Raw genomic sequence first — 18,423 nt, forward strand, 5'->3', positions numbered from 1 at the left:
TATATACATTACAATTAATAAGAAACGGGTCTTACGCTGACTATAACAAAGATTGGGCTAGTAGCTCAACCTGCTGATTGAGAGCGATTTAAGTAGATAGATCCTCGACAATGATTGGAATATCATAAATTGTGCCTACTTGAGATATTAGGCATTGTTTCAAATTGCGCATAAAACGAATAGATGCAATAGCAAGTTCGATGGCCTTGTTAAGCCATCAACTTTAAAAAATTAGCGGGCATGCAACATATTAAGTCTTTGAGGCATTAGAGGAATTAGAGAACATTGTCATTGTAGTTCTGCAAGGTGATGGCTATTGGAAAAGAAGATTCATTTAACATATTTGTCCAAAACTGGTGAGCTTTCCACCATAATAGACCTACACAAGCAAACCTGTAAATGGACAACTACTATGTGGAAGGACAATTGTTAAAATTTTGTATAATGAAGAAAAATAATCAGGTAACAAAAGTTTGATACGCATGTAAGAAGCAATAGAAACTGCATGGAGTAAATACATATGCATTAAGAGCTGCAACTTATATAGGAGATGATAAAGAATTTAACGGAGTGCGGAATCAGTCTTTCAAAGTTATTTCTGTTGCAGAGATAATGTGTAGGTATGCTGCTTCTAAATGTTACTTGACTTTCCCTTGACACTTGGGGAAAGTTGCAGGTATAAAATTGATAGTTAAAGCTGCAGGCTTATGTGAACAATGTACTGGGGTTACTCAGTTGGTGTGCTTGTCTTTTTCACCATTGTCTGGTCTTTATTGTTAGGCTTGGCTGATTCAACTTGGGCGAGCACATTGTCACTTTGTAGTACCAAAAATGGATGTCTTTAGAGGCAATGTACTTTTATTTGCCCCTTAACAAACTACTGTTGCTACGACCAAAATATTGTTGTTCTCATGCAAAACCTAAAAAAAGCCGAGCTTAAACATCCTGAAGCTTTATGACTGACTTGAGATCGAATGATATTCCTAATGGAAACTAAATGACCTATACAGGTTGAATCCAAACCTAAGACGACATGTATAACTGACATTTTTTTTAAGAGGAAGTCCCTGAAAAACACTAAAAGCAGGTGCTTACTCCAACACTTGCAAAACATATACCTGAGCTATCATAGTATCGACATAAATGCAAAGCTAAAAGGAAATCACCTTATGTTCGATGGAGTCACCATGATGTGGAAATAACCCTTAGACGCAGCTGATCGATCCACCACCCTTAGACGGAGCAAGCAATTAAAAATGAATGACAAAACAAACTCTCAAATCTTAGGCTCGGCATAGTCCAGGGCATTCTTGAAACCAAATATTATGTGCAAGATGCTGGATAAAATAAACAGCCGAACCAATCAAAATTTGCAACATATGCCTAAGTTGATTTATGATAATTTAGCAATTCACTGCTTTAGCATTCTGGATCAAATTAGCAAGGCAACTGATGTTTTAGTATTTAATCTAATGGCAGTTTATAGGCTCAAAGCTAAGTCATCTAAGCAAATTGCTCATAAGTAGTAAGGGCATCGTTGGGTGAACAATGAAGTATAACTAAAAAACTTATCTGCGGCGAAAATAAAATATTATAGGAGTGTTATGTGGTGAGGGTGAAAGTTTACTTACATTTAAAGTACGTCTTCCCATAATCAGGACTTTTCGTGTTGTAGACACTAAAGTGCCAATCAGGAACATAGGCTCCATAAATAACTAACAGGTAAACTACAAGAACACATGCGCCTGCCAGCCTACAAATTGCAAAAAAAAAAGCAGGTGTGTTGAGATTGTTCCACTGATATGAATAACATAAAAACAATATATAATTATTTTAGGAATAAAATGAGAATGTGCCCACCAATGCAGGTTGCCATCCAGGTAAAAGATCCTTGGCTTGTCCATCTTTTGTTGAGATTTCCAGAATTGCAACAACCAAATAAGAGAGAGCAATTCTCTATAAATGAGCAAGTCACAACCTTGTTGATTTAAGAAATGTATCTCCAACAAATTTCAAAGATAAAATTGTATATGACACCACACTTGGAGGATACCGCACCACCTGATCCTTTTCATATCAACTCCATATGTTAGCTCGTCAGGAGCCTGCGAGTATCCCCTTCATAAAGAAAAAGAGAAGTGAATATAAAGCACTGGTCAGGGATTCAAAGTTAACGTTGGCACGTTGCCTAGTTGCTGACTATAGAAATCCGCCACTTGTAATAATCACTTCTGGGGCGGGAAAAAAAAAAAAAAACAACCTTCCACTCACATCATAGAAATTATTGAAAACCCATCACAGCGTTTGACCTGCCACTTATCCTGTGAAAGGAGGATCCGAAGATTCTGGCGCTTATCCTGTGAAAGGCCTCCCAGTTTCAGTTGAAGGTCCTTATGGACCAGCATCCATGGATTTCATAAGGCATGAGAAACTCAATATCAAAGAATGCTGTGGAAGCACTATAAAGGGATTGCTGAAAGCATGCTTTCCTTCAAACTTGATCTCCAAATTGGTGTCGTCCAAATCACATAACTCAGAAGTGGCTGAACTGGCATCTTCAACCTCCTCGGAAGCTATCTTCCCAAGCTGAGATGTTGTGGTCTTGTAAATTGAGTGTGGTTCATGAAAAGTTGCTTCCCTGTGTAAATTATATGCAAACTCATTTTCACATCGATTCAGTGCAGCATATTCATCACTTTGAGGAGCACAGTAACTTAGAGTTCTTTTTATTGCTTCCTTGTTCCCGGACAAAATCCTCGCGATTTATCCGACAATCAAGGCCCGGAAGGGATAACATACCACCCGCAGAGTGTCGGAAAACCGATTACTATCATTTAGTAGATTGAGTGCATCAAGAGAACCCTTGGCTTCCAAAAAACCATCTGAACCATGACTACGCCGATCTATCTCCTTATCCTGATCACCTGATGATTGATAACTTTGTGATAAATAGAAGTTCTCCACGTCCATGGTATTTCCTCGAGGTGAACTCTTTGCATCTGAATTTAACAGGGATGCACCAACACAAGAAATAGTTGAAGCTGGGCTATAATATCCAAATACCTGATAATTGCTATTAGATTCTTCAGAGCAAGAATCATAATGTTTTCCATTGTTAAAAGCCTAGTATCTCTGCAGTATAAGTGCAAATTGCAAAGTTAGAAAGCAAAATAAAAGTATAAAAAAAATATGGAGGAACAGTTAAAAGCGAGTAATTTCACATTCAGATTCATGGAACTGCTCAAGAGAGTTGTTGCCTCGTCCGTAGTAGCCTAACTCAAAAATAGGTATGTCAATCTAATTGCAAAAAAAAAAAGATGGGATACGTAGAGATTGAGAGGGAGACGAAAAGGGAAAGAATTAGTGTATTTATAGTAATTTAAGTCTTAATTAATGACTAATAAATATAGGCGTACAATTCATATAGTCATATAGTGCGTGCATTTGGTTTTCAACCTGAATTTACATAAAACTCCTTTATGATGGTGTTATAACTTAAGGGTATAAATGAAAATAAAAATTGAAATGACATAATAGTCTTTTTTAAAGGCATTGAATATTTTATTTTAATATCTAATCAAGGGTATTTAGTGGTAGATAAAAGGTTGGTTTAATTTAAAAAGTTAGGTTAATTATGGTGTACTTCACTAATAGAGATAGATCTTTTAAAAATTACTATTTTTCACATACAATCTACGTATAATTTTTAGCTATCTTTTTATGGTTTTACAAAGGCCCATCGGCCCTACATAGAACAAGTATAACACCATCTAAAAGAATACATGTGAAGTTGGTTGTAGATTTTATCTATGTAGAGGATGATGATTAACCTAGTCGTGCCAAAACAACATATGATCTTCCAGCTATTATATATATTAATGTCAAGGTTGTCTAGTATGAACTCGGCTGCCGTTTAGTTTTTTTTGTGGACGCTAACTGAAAGTTTCTTAGCCTAGTTGAGCAATATGACAATCAAGATTCAAATGTGGCAATTACAAGAATACGGGGATGCTACTATACGTATAAATGTATAATAATCATATAAGAGAATCACACACTGTTTGTATGGAAACAGAGTCAATTCTTGGTGTTTTAAGTATTTTACGTCAAAAGAAGTCACTGTGAATATTATAAGAGCATTCCCAATGTAAGTAACAACTTGTTACTTCTACATAGGACTCCCTTCATTTTTATTTTTTTGGTGAGAAGCTACTAGGAGTTGTGCAATGCAGTTTAAATGTAAAAAGTTAAAAAAAAAATATTTCGGACAGAATGAAACATCATATCTAGAAAAAAATAAATAAATAATAAATAAATAAATCGAAAATAGATTCGAGACGGAATGAAACATCCGTCACGACGACAAATATAAAAAGAAAAGAAAAAAAGAACTCAAGATAGAATAAAAGTTCCGTCGAAGATCACAAATTGACAACTATCTAAATAGCAAGTGTTACCCTCATTATAAGTTAGTGAAAAGCTATGTCACTCTTGCATTGCGCCATTGTTTTTGGCTCAATAAGAGAGGCAAGTTGTTATTTCCCAAAGTGACTTGCATTGGAAATGCTATAACCGTATAAAGACAGATTTTATCGAGATATCGTGATATTCATATAGAGAAAAAATACGCGCGAGACTCAAACTGAAGCCTATAAGAATTAACACGAGAGTCAATCTAGGGTTCAATTGTCCAAATCGACTACAAGTTTTAGTAAATACAAGTAGTTATTTTTTTCGCTAATCAAGTAAATACCAGTATACGTAAGCGACAAGTTCTGATTACTATCTCTTCCCTTAAGTGAGAACTTCCATATTGTCCTCATTTTGCACTTAATTGTTTTCCATTGTTGAAGCATTAGGAGTACGCGTTGCTGCAACACAATTCTATGTACTGCTCAAGTGCTCATACCATTATTCGCTCTATGTGAATTTATTCCAACCATTAGGCTGCTTTTATATGTGTCAACCCATTGCCTTTCTTTTTCTTTCCTGTGGATACTGTGGAGCATGTTCTCTGTTGCCCTCTGTTCCTAAGTTTGATGAATAAGTTTATTGTATTTCTTAAGATATGTGTAGATTGAATTTGAATGCGTGCAGAACTCTGCCACAAGACGTACAGGTTGTGCGTAGTGAATTGAAGTTGTTTACCATAAGACGCTAGAAATAGGAGTAGCTTGAGAATGAGAACTTATATCTTACTTAAAATTGTGTTTTTCTTCATACATTTGATTGGAAATGTGCCTCATTGGATTCTGATTATAATTCCGAGAGAATGTAATCTTTGGTTATAATCCGAACTCAATTCTAGAGTATCCAATGCAATTTTTCTAAAGGGAGGATAGTGCAACAATGCGGCTTTGATATTGTCTTAAGCCTTCATTTGAAAGATTACTAAAAAAAGAGAGTTTTGATGGACTGAAAACCACCCTAACAAGGTGATCGTATCCTATATTTATAGTGAGAGTTACAACAGTTCCATTAACAATAGGGATATGATATACATCTTATCATAAACTCAACAATAATAGTTTACTTGAGAGTCGCATTTTGCATAAAAGACTTGGGCATCCATCTAGTTATGTCCTATCAAATTTGTTTCCGCATGTTTCTATAAACTATGATGATGTTTGAAATGTTTGTCAATTTTCTAAACAAACTCGTTTACCTTTTCCAAACTCGCATACTATGTCTAAAAATTTGTTTGAGTTAATCCACTCTGATTTATGGGGACCTGCTCCTGTTAATTCTTATGATGGCTATAAGTACTTTGTGTTGTTTATTGATGATAAATCTCATGCTACATGGTTATATTTGTTGAAATCGAAGACTGAGGTTGTGAATGTTTTCAAAGATTTTCATAATAATATGGTTACTAATCAGTTTGGTAGAAAAATTAAGACGTTTAGATCTGACAATGGCACTGAGTTTCGCAAAAGTTTGTTACCTGAGTACCTTCGTAGCCAAGGGATAATTCATCAAACTAGCTGTGTTGGCACACTTCAGCAGAATGGCGTGGCTGAAAGAAAAAACAGACACCTTTTGGAGACCACTCGTGCTCTTATGTTGGGCATGAACTTTCCTAAACAATACTGGTCTCATGACGTCTTAACTGCAGCTTATTTAATCAATCGTCTTCTCAGTCGGGTTCTTGGTTTTAAATCCCCATTGTAAGTGCTCAAATCTAGGCTGCTGGATCTCTCTCATCGTCTATGAGTTTTTGGGTGTGTTTGTTATGTGCATCGGCAAGCTATTCATCGAGGTAAATTTGTCGCTCGGGCTACTCGATGTATTTTTGTTGGTTATTCTACCACACATAAATGCTACATATGTTACAATCTGGCAACAAGAAAACTGGTTGTCTCTCGTGATGTATGATTTGTGGAATCTGAAGCTTTCTTTCAAAATCCAGTTATGCTTGGGAATCGGTCCCAAGGGGGAGTGTTTGGCAGATTTGGCACCTCTCCCAGCAGTTATAGCAGATTTGACACCTCTCCAAGCAAAGATATGGTTCCAGTCCTAGCGGTTGGTGAAGGTATAGTTCCTGCCATAGAAATTATTGAAACACATGAAGTTATGGGTTCTACTGAAGAAAGGGGGCGGACAGAAGAAAGGGCGTGGGCGCGCTCAGTGACTGAGCAACTAAGGGGCGCGTGCGCTCTAGGTCCTAACGACTTTACAGAAATAAAGGCACGGGCGCACTCACATAATGAGCAAACAAAGGCGCGGGCGTGCTCTAGTGCTCCTCCAGCTCCTCCAGTTTCTCGACAATCTGAACAAGAGAGACGACCTCCAGTAACTTTCAAGGATTATTATAAATCTGATAGAGAATTGCATCCTCCAGTAACTCACATGAATTTTTATTTTTTGCATGACGTTTCATATCCTTTATAGGAGTATATATCGTATGCCAATATCACTTCATCTCATCATGCTTTCTTGAGTACAGTCGATGATGTGCAAGAACCCAAGAACTTTAGAGAAGCTAACTCTCGTCCAGTATGGAGAAAGGCGATGCAAGAAGAACTTCGTGCTCTAGACGAGAATAAAACTTGGGAGATTGTTATGCTACCATACGGAAAGAAAACAGTTGATTGTCGTTGGGTGTTCAGAAACAAGCTCAACAGTGATGGTTCCTTAGAGAGGTCTAAAGCTCGACTAGTTGCAAGAGGTTTCACCCAAACATATGGTCAGGACTACAAGGAGACTTTTGCACCAGTTGCAAAGATGAACACGTTTAGAGTTCTTGTATCTCTAGCTGTGAATCAAGATTGGAAATTATTTCAGATGGATGTTAAAAATGCATTCTTACACGACGATCTTAAAAAAGAAGTGTAGATGAGCATTCCACCTGGACATCCTGTCACACCCCAAATTTCCAGATAATATTTAAAACAATTATATTTAATTATCTGGAAACCCAGGGTGAAACAAAACCCAAAACCCTGTTATCAAACACGATATATACAAAAACTGAAATCAAAAGAAACGAAAAGGAAAAATCCTTAAATCACATTATTAAGCTATAAAGAAACTAACCAACTCTTCAGAAAATCTTAAACCAGAAAACTCCAAGAGCAACTCCAAATCACGTCTCCTTATCCACTGCACACCACCATCTATGTTCCCAAGAACACACCCACGTTGCAAAACAAAGCAAACATGGGATTGACAAATTGAATTTCTTTGGTATGAGATGAACTAACAACAAAATATATATAATAATCTTTCAAATGAATAAATATAACATTACAAACAATTTCAACTTGGAAGACAATATAGTTCCGTTTTCAAAAACGGCGTGTAGTTTCTTCCCAAGTAAGATTTCACCCCAACATACAAATTCCAAGAATCTCATATAACAGATTTCGTCATTCCAACTTTCCAAAATAACTCACAATACAATACCACTTACATTCCATTTATTAAATGCACATATGACAACCTAATTAAATATGTGTTTGGTATACCTTACCTTTAAGCCAACACGTCGTCTTAGGGTAGGATATTTACGTCCCTGCAGAAAAGATTAATAAATCCTACCCTCCTGCAAAACAGAGTTAGACATCACAATAAAATGATTTATCTCAACCAGTCAAAATTCCATTCATAACCAAACCTCATTTAAGACAATTAAGTCTAATTGATATTACCTGGTTCGTCCCGCATATTCGGGGAATACCACTTATCATAATACCTTCATCAAGGGTAGTAATTCATATGACATCATTACGTCATAAAGTTTCTGCGTGCATAACCATAGATCTCAGACTATCACAAGTGGTATTCGGGGAATACCACTTATCATAATACCTTCATCAAGGGTAGTCATTCATATGACATCATTACGTCATAAAGTTTCTGCGTGCATAACCATAGATCTCGGACTATCACAAGTCATTAATAGTTTAAGTAATAACATATCAAGTTATAGTCATTTTCGGTCACATAGAAATCACAATCATTTACTAATATTATTTACCGTTACACTTCATATCCATAACATTACACAATTCATATACTTTTACTTTAGTATCACTCGTCTACTTATGAGAACGAGGAAAAGTCACAACCAAGGAGTACATTCATCCCTTGTGAGTATCAACTCATACAAACCACGTAAGCATTTATCATAAGAAATCATATACATCATATGCAATAACTCCATCACACGTAAAATCAATATTTTACTTTGCTTATTAATTATCTCGTTGACTCATTTATTCAAAGACACAGCCCAACCTTTAGTTCCTACTCTACGATTTGCACTACACACATTTGCCAAATCACACATATCTGTGTGCCTCACTCACACCGAGTACCACTACAAGACATATGTCCCAAGTGGGATATCGCCTCCAGGAAACATATTTTTATCTTGTAAACTCGTAACTTGTGAGTCACAGCCATCTCTGGGCTTTCCATACACATAATCACAAAGCCTCCTTTGGGCATAACAAAATATCAGGTTATTCATGGCACATTCAATGAATACCTTGGGTCATTCCCGCCACATTCAAGGAATACCCATCATAACACTAACGGGCCATTCATGGCACATTCAATGAATGCCCTGAGTCATTCCCGCCACATTCAAGGAATACCCAAACCTACATTCCCGTACATTCAAGGAATACGACCAACCCGCAAGGCGAATACCTTAGTTCCTCTCTAGGGCAGTCCAAACTATTGGGTCATTCATGACACATTCAATGAATACCCGGGTCATTCATGGCACATTCAATGAATACCCATCTATCACATGACATCACAAGTCATAATATCTCATTACCAAATCCTAAGGCATGGAGAGTTCTAAAGATGTGGGCGACACTTTAAAACATTATTATCACTTATAATTATACAAGCATTACTCATGTCAAAACAGACCACACATGTAGAGAGTCATTTCGCGTGTCAAGGCAAATCAAGCACTTAAGCATCATTTAATGTAAACAGACTTATAATCAAACAAATACAATTTACATAACCACACTCATATATACAATATTGTAAACAAATAGTTCATTAACCCAAATTCAAGTCCCACACACACTAATGTCCAAAACGGATCTACATATACTAAAGTCTATATTCATATACAACTTCTATCTCACACATATATATTTATGTAGTATCAAAACAACAGTAGATTTTCTAACACAATCACATAGTTATCCCACAAACTAATATATATATTATAGATATAGTGACTGCACTGTACATAAGGTCATTTTCATTATCCAATCTTTTAAGATTAGAATCAAGCCTTACGTAGCTCTTAACCAATTCTCCAAATATTTTAATAATCACGATAAAATAAAACATATAGATATATTTTCATTCCACACCAATATTTTCACGATAGTAAGAATATATCGAAAGTATAATAACCACTGACCATCTAATGCCATCATGTAACCACCCAACTATATCTATTTTAAACTTGAGCTAATTCTAACAACCTTGTTAATCCGTGCCTTGACAGACAACCCACCATTGGATCTGCCTAAAATTTGTATATGTCATTTAACTAGATATCAAGAATCTATGGATTAAATTTGAGGTCAATCCGATAATAGGTTGACCTCCATCTAAACAGAAACAAAGGACTGCACCCATCAGTTTTCTGGTGTAGTTTCTACTACGACTAGTCCCACTAATGGAAGCCTCGACAGATATCAAGCCATTGGATAAATCTAAAAATCTAATATGGAAGACTAAAATGTGTCAGGAAACTATAGATTAAATTTCATACAAATCCGAGTACGGAAAGGTCACCATCTAAGAAGAAACAAAAGACTGCACACTGCAGTTTTTCTGGTGTAGAAACACTAGGACCTGTCATGCTTATACGCACCTCGACAGAAATACAACCGTTGGATCTGTCTAAAATTTTAATATGTCAGACTACAATGTGTCAGGAAACTATGGATTAAATTTCATACAAATCCGAGTATGGAAACGACACCATCTAAGCAGAAACAAAAGACTGCACACTGCAGTTTTTCTGGTGTAGAAACACTACGACGTGTCACGCTTATGCGCGCCTCGACAGAAATCCAACCGTTGGATCTATCTAAAATTTTAGTATGTCAGACTACAATGTGTCCGGAAACTATGGATTAAATTTGAGAGACATCCGTGTGCGGAAAGATCTCCATCTGAAAAGAATTAAAAGACTGCACAGACAACTTTTCTAGAATGGTGTTTACTGTTAACTGTTCATCTTCTTCACAAAACTCTATACAATTTATTAATGGCTTTATCCTCCCAATATACAATCCATATGATCACACATAACAAACAACATATCCTATTTCTATGGAAACAATAAAATAAATAAATATAACTCACCTTATTAAGTCTACAAGATGTAAACAACTATGAATATCAATAGTGCGGTGAGCCCAATACTTTGCGTCCCCTTTTTCTCTTTTCTTCCTCTTCCCCTTCTTTTTATTGGAGGCTAGGGTTTTGATTTTGAATAATCATATTTTTCTGAGAGAAAATTCGCAAACTCTTATTTATTCCATGTTTTAAGTCTGTTTAAGGTAACCTATGGGCCTCCAATGGGTCTAAAAACACCCAAGGTCCATACCTATATGAATGGATACATTTTAACAATGTTTTCAAGCCCAAAATGATTATAAAATACCCACATAAGTTCTAACAAACAATTCAAGTAAAAACATTAACTTTTTTTTTTTGAAAATCAACAATAGCTAAACAAATTCTAGAATAAGCTAGACTTCATAATATAATAGTTATTTTCAATCAAATAATTTAATTTATGTTGTTTAAAAATTGGGATTGTTATACATCCAAAGGATACTAAGGTTGGATTAGATGCAAGTTAAAAAAGGCTATCTATGGACTTAAACAATCTCCACGAGCGTGGTATGCCAAACTCAGTTCTGTTTTAGCTATGACCAGTCTTAAGCGGAGTGATGTTGATCCTTCCTTATTTGTTAAGTCTAGCAGGTCGTTAGGCTTGGTTGTTGTTCTTATTTATGTTAATGACATAGTTATCACAGGTAATGACTATATCGAAATCTCTAAGCTTAAGGATTTACTGCACAAGAAATTTGCCATAAAGAATCTGGGTATTATGAAGTACTTTCTTAGGATTGAAATTGTTTACTCAAAAAGAGGCATATTTCTTAATCCAAGAAAGTATGTGTTGGATCTTTTGAGTGAAGCATGAAAGCTGGGGGTAAAACCATATGATTCTCCAACTAACAGTGGAGTCAAGTTGGACAACATCGGTGATCTTCTTACTGACATTGGTTAGTATCAGCGATTAGTTGGTAAACTAATATATTTAACTATTACCCAACCAGATATTTCTTATGCAGTAAGTTTGGTTAGTTGTTTTATGCATGCTCAAAGGAGTCCACATATGAATGCAGTTTCTAGAATACTGTAGTATCTAAAAGGGTCGCTAGGCAGAGATATTTGGATGCAAAAAAATGGGCATACATCTATTACTGCTTATACAGATGCTGATTGGGCAGGATGTCCAGTTGATCGACGGTCTACTTCCGGTTATTGTACCTTTGTAGGATGTAATTTGGTCACGTGGAAGAGCAAAAAATAGAATGTAGTGGCTCGTTCTAGTGCTGAAGCTGAGTACAGGGCTATGACTTCCACCACCAGTGAAATCATATGGATTCACGCTCTTCTGAAGGATTTGTGTTTTGGTTTGCATCTGTCAACTACACTTTACTGTGATAATCAAGCTACTATGCACATTGTTGCAAATCCGGTGTTTCATGAGAGAACTAAGCATATTGAAGTTGACTGTCATTTTGTGCGTGAAAAAATGCAGTCTAACATTGTCACTACCTCCTTTGTTCGAAGTGACAAACAGCTTGCAGACATTTTTACCAAGGGACTTCTAGCTTCCAATTAAGTTCCATGATATACTCTCCAAGTTGGGCTCGCTGGATATCTTCGCCAACTTGAGGGGGAGTGTGGGAGAAGTCAGAGACATGCATGAAGGCGCGGGCGCGCTCATGTTGCTCATGATGAAGGAGCGGGTGCGCCCTAGTCGGTTGTGGCAAAGGTTCGATAGATTCGTGTGTTTTCTATAAAGGAAAGTCTCCACTTTTTTTAGAAAAACAAGACAGACGAGTGTGCACTCATGTTATGCCTATATAAATCCCTGTAATACAACCCTAATTCAATTAAGCAATAAACACATTTCTTCTCCCGTGGACGTAGGCTGCCGCATTGACATCGAACTATTATAAATCTTGTGTTTTTTGTCTATTTGATTGGTTATTTAATTCTACAGAAACCTTAGGCACAGTGAAGCTAGAAAAATCTTATAGTCTAGTCAACTTATGTTGAGATTAATTTAACCAACCCAAAAACTAATTGGATACATTTTGAATGAAAAGAAGAAAGATTTGCACTTGAGTGCGGTGCTTGACACTTGCATCTTAAAACTACATATTACATTGACCTTATTCATGCATATATATTTGATGATCAAGTTTACTTTTTCCCACTGCATGTGGCATTTCGTGCTTCAATATCTGCCTTATTAGTGTATGGATTTGATATAGACTGATATCGGTTAAGTTTCAGACCAGGTAATATCCAGATTACCCCAGTCATCCTTTGGCACACCCAAGGCTTTCCACACTGCTTTTGAAGCATCAACCATATTATGAGGACAGGGAGGTTGGTAGTCATGTACAGCATCACACCCTTGTGTAGAGTCACATTCATCAACAACCTTAGCCTTAGTAGTCCTTCCATTTCCATGGATATTTATCATTTTATGGCACCTTGAGCCTTTATTATACCATCCAGTTGATAGTGCTACAACTGGTGTATCATCTGAATGGTACTTACCATCACATTCTGATGGGCCACCACCATCACCGCCTGCTTCAAAGCCGTTTATAGTTAAAACTGCTTTGGTACTACCAGTTACAGGTGGCGAACATCGGAAGACAGTGTAAAGTTTACCTTGTTCACAACATTCTGAGTCATTTGCCTTGTTGCATTTACCTGGTGGGGGTTTTCTTCCTCTCACTTTGCCACTTGGCTTACAAACCCCAGGCTTGGCTTCAATTTGTAAGGTAAGTGTAGCAAGAAGAACAAAGAGGTGCAACATACACAACTTAGAATTTATAGCCATATCTTCCTACTCTCCTTTTATCTCACTTTATGTTGTGAGAAATGAATGTGGGTATTGTTCCTTATATAGATTGCAACTTCAGAAAATGCCAGATTCTGATAAGAGTTTTTTAAGCTTGATTAGTTTGAGGGTTAGAACGTAACTTATATATATCAACAGGGACAACAGGCAAGCTGTGGTAGGGTGGCAGTTATGGTTTTTCGTTAATTAAGTATTATATAACTAAGTAACTAACGATTCCATAGTACTTATGCTTAAAAAGGAATGAAGAATGGTATCTTCTGCCGATATAGCAAAGCTTTTTGGGTTCTTCGCTTGGTATGATTACCAGATTCTAGTGAATCCATTTTTTTTCCCCCGGTAAACAGTGAACAAGCCCGGTTAAAGTAAACTTCGGAAAAGCAATCAGAGTTTTAATTGGATGGTTCTGTTCATCAGTTGTTAAAATCGACAACACCCACATTTTCACTTTTACATGTATATACACGTACAAACTGTCGTTATTGTTAAAATTAACATTTGTTGTAATGTTTTCTATGATACTCTTAGAAGCTCAGAACAACTGAACAAGGATAAAAATATATAATAGAAGGGGCCCCATAATTAGAATACATGTTACCTACTCACGCGATAACAACAAACGTTCTGTTGTTAATATACTAGTATTTGCCCGTGCCGTATGCCACAGATGCGCACGCCAAACCAACCCGACGTGCATCCACTCCGCTCCTGTACGGCACAGATATGCGCGCTTTCGGTGCTCCCGATGCACATCCGCCCCCCTCTCGTACTAAAAAAACTCCAATTGAAGCTCGACTAAAAAAACTCCTATTGAAACCCATTAAAGCCCGACAAGAAAACCCAACCGAAGTCCACTAAAAGTTCAGCCGCATTTGTTGACTTCAAGAATGATGCAATACTCTTGTTCCACACTATTAAACAACTCACATCTCATAAATCTTAGGATTCACCACCTCATAAGCTAGATCTAAAAGTTGGAGGGTGGTGTTGAATGTCCAGCATCACCCTTCTTTGTTATATAGATATAGCTGCCGTTTAGTTTTTTTTTTGGACACTAACTTAAACGTCCTTAGCCTAGTTACGTAATATAGGACAATCAAGATTCAAAAGTGGCAATTACAATTGTAGGGGATGTTATTTCATGGCTTCATGCATAATAAAACAGGTTGGTGTCTACCACACCATGGCCCACACCAATCTATTTATTTTTGGATCTAAAAACTTATAGGGTGTGGACATGTTATTAATAGCCAATAAGAATAACAGATCATTATTAAAGTCAACAAAGGCTGCCGTATGAGCTGGGTTTATGGGTACCATTATTGGCTTCGTGCCAATCCAATAACTAGGAAGCATAATATATGTGTTAGGCTAAGTCCAATAGTATGGCAAAACACCAAATATTACGGAAATTTTGATCTAATGGTGCATCAAAACGCTAACCCGCCAACGCTATCGGTATAAGTTTACCTATCTATAGTGTCAATTTTAATGAGATAGCGTCAAGTTTACACGTCAGTATGAGCGGCGGGTAGAAGAAATCTAAGCCACACGGCTAGAATTATTTTTTAAAATCTTTTTTCTCACGCGCCTGTGAGAATGGCGGCTGGAGAGTGAGAGTCCAAAAAAAAAAATTACTTCCTATACGCCATTGGTAAAAAATTTAGTTCCCATACGCCATTGAAACCATTGGTTTTGGAAACGCTAATCCGCTAACAGCGCACAAAACCATTGGACTTAGCCTTAAACATTTTAATTTTTCTTTCCTGTGGATACTGTGGTGCTAGCGCGTTATCTGTTGCCATATGTTCCTAAGCTAAGAAATATATGGTTAAATTTGTTGGATGTTTGAATCCATATGACTACAGATCCAAATAGTGCTGATAATGTGTCCTGAATTGAATGTGTGCAGAACTCTGCTTCAAATCCTACAACCTAACCATGGTTGTGCATAGTGTATATATTCAAATTATATTTGAATTGTTTACCATATGACACTACAAGTACTCAGCTTCAGAACTTGTGCCTGAATGAAAATTGTGTTTTCTGCATACATTTGATTGAATATGTGCATTGTCATTATTGGATTCTGATTATAATTTCCAGAGACGGTAATTTATTATAACCAATTCAAAACCTAATTGGATACGTTTTCTAGAAAATAAGAAAGATTTGCACTTGATCACTTGACACTTACAACTTGCAACCGCACATAGTACACTGCACGGACCTTATTCATACATAAATGTGATGATCAAGTTCACTTTCCCACTTTCCCACATTACATTATGTGGCATTTTGTGCTTCAATTTCTGCCTTATTAGAACATGGATTGATAGCGATTAAACTTCAGACCAAGTAATGTGCGTATAACCCCAGTCCTTCTTTGGCACACCCAACGCTTTCCACACAGCTTTTGAAGCATCAACAATATTATGAGGACAGGGAGGTTGATAATCATGTTCAGCATCACACCCTTGTGTAGAGTCACACTCGTCAATAACCATAGCCTTAACACTCCTTCCATTTGCATGGATATTTATCATTTTATGGCACCTTGACCCTTTATTGTACCAACCAGTTGATAGTGCGACAACTGGTTTATCATCTGAATGGTACTTACCATCACATTCTGATGGACCACCACCATCCCCACCTTTTTCAAAGCTGTTTAAAGTTAAAACTGCATTAGCTCCACCAGTTATAGGACTTAAAGGTGGTGAACATTTGAAGACGGTGTAAAGTTTGCCTCTCACGCAACATTCTGAATCGTTTATCTCGTTGCATTCACCTGGTGGAGGCTTCCTTCCTCTCACTTTGCCACTAGGCCTGCAAACCCCAGGCTTGGCTTCAATCTTTAAGGTAAATGTAGCAAGAAGAACTAATAACATACACAATTTAGAATTTATAGCCATATCTTCTTACTCTCCTTTTATCTTGGTTTATGCTTTGACAAATGAATGTGGTTGTTAGTTGCTCCTTATATAGATTGCAATTCAGAAAATGACATTTTCTGATGGGAGTTTCTTAAGCTGATTTGTTTCGTGGTTAGAAGTTTGAACTTATAGAGTTAGAAGTTAGAATTTTTAGCCATATGACTTTTTTTGTTAATTAAGTACGTACTATAAGTCTATATCTAATGATACTTGAAAACAAGTCAGACTATGAATGGTATATTCTGCCAGTATAGCTGAGAATCTTGGGTTCTTCAGTGTGATTACTACATTGTGAATCCAATTTTGATTACCTGCAGAATTTGCTCAAACAAGTCAATTAGAAATGTAAGAATTAAATGGATCTATCGTGAGGCCAATCATGCAGCGGATAGACTTGCTAGATATGCTACTGCTCTTGCTGAAGATCAAACCTGTAGCAATGCCTTCACCTTTTAGAGATGTCGTCTTCCCTTTTCTAAGCAACTACTTATCTCCCCTTTGTTCTTATACGTGGCTTAGAGCCTTAGACAACCACCTTTCTTATGTAATATTTTGAATATGGATCTCCAAAGTGTATGTACTTAAAGAATTATAAGGTACTAAATTGTTGTGAATAACTAAAGCGGAAACAATGTTATCCACTACAGAAAAGAATCAACTCTACACAAGGATTGATTCTTCTTTCAAGACAAGACTTCAACACCTTTCAAATACTATCCCAACACTTCTTAATATCAACTAACAAGCATATAAATTAAAGAGACTAATGTATGTAAAAAAGAACAAACCACAAGACACGGATATAATGTGGTTCGGCAATGTGCCTATGTCCACCGGCGAGATCCAAGTTTTACTAGATGCACAAAGTAACAGATTACAAGAGTTTTCAATTCACTCGCAAAAAATGAATACTCAAACACTCACTTAGAATACATTTTTCAATGTCTGTTTCTAACTTTCTATTTTAATTTTGGTTAGGTTAAGTTGAATAGAAAATCTAATTTCTGTTTTTATGCTGGACCCAAAAAAAATCGATGTGTCTGTAAAGCGTGCTTAATAAAATTTGTACTCAAAAGTAAGTCTAGTAACTTTTCTTTCGCTCAACCCAAAATTTGGATAAGTACAAATCCTCCAGGATCGCGTGTCACGACAATCAAATTCAGTGCGCCCACATTCTCATTTTCACATGGCATGAATATTCTTTTTCTCTTTTGTTTTCGGTTGGTCAATTTGATCGTGGAATATACTACAAAGTGTCGCTATTGATGAAAAAACATAAAATATAAATCATGATTATTATCTATCTCAAATTGTGCTGCCTTAATTTAATGCTTCTCATACTGAAAAAGTGGAAATTTTGTATAATGCTGTTATAATAAGCTCAGAACAAGAATAATAATATCTAATAGGATTACATGTAAATTTTATTTGTAGATTCTATCTATGAAGAGGATCCTACTCATGCGATAACAACAAATGCTCTTAGCCAGAGCTATAATATAATATAATATCAAGGTTGTATGTCGTGAATGTAGCTGCCGTTTAAAAAAAATTGGACAGTAACTGAAAGGTCTTTAGCCTAGTTAAGCAATATGACAATGGAGATTCAAATCTGGCAATTACAAGCATAGGGAATGTTAGTTTACATAAAACTATATAAGGGAATCACACTGTTTGTCTGGGAAACAGGTTCAACTCTTGTTATTTTGAGTATTTTACATTATTTAATTGTTTTCCAGCTAAAGAGTAGTCATTTTGCTGCCTCTGTATTAACCCAAACAGAAGTCGTTGTTAATATTATAACTGTGTAACATA

The 18,423-nt window shown here is 36.4% G+C and overlaps 1 long non-coding RNA gene and 1 pseudogene across 2 annotated transcripts; both read right to left on the minus strand.

The window, feature by feature from the left end:
- Positions 1-262: 262 nt before the first annotated feature.
- Positions 263-2,746, minus strand: LOC147490748 (uncharacterized). 2 transcript variants are annotated; one of them, XR_015199411.1, is made up of 3 exons: positions 2,272-2,746; positions 1,861-2,118; positions 263-1,753 (listed from the first exon to the last, which is right to left on the minus strand). It is a non-coding gene; the product is annotated as an uncharacterized LOC147490748 (long non-coding RNA). The 2 variants fall into 2 exon arrangements; XR_015199410.1 differs by lacking the exon at positions 2,272-2,746 and having other exon boundaries at positions 263-1,337; positions 1,632-1,753; positions 1,861-2,207.
- A 10,060-nt stretch (positions 2,747-12,806) lies between these two features.
- LOC147490749 (putative ripening-related protein 5) lies at positions 12,807-16,602 on the minus strand (annotated as a pseudogene).
- Positions 16,603-18,423: the final 1,821 nt, after the last annotated feature.

The sequence above is a fragment of the Coptis chinensis genome, chromosome 6 (genome assembly GCF_015680905.1).
Source record: "Coptis chinensis isolate HL-2020 chromosome 6, ASM1568090v1, whole genome shotgun sequence".
In the NCBI taxonomy this organism is placed as follows: domain Eukaryota; kingdom Viridiplantae; phylum Streptophyta; class Magnoliopsida; order Ranunculales; family Ranunculaceae; genus Coptis; species Coptis chinensis.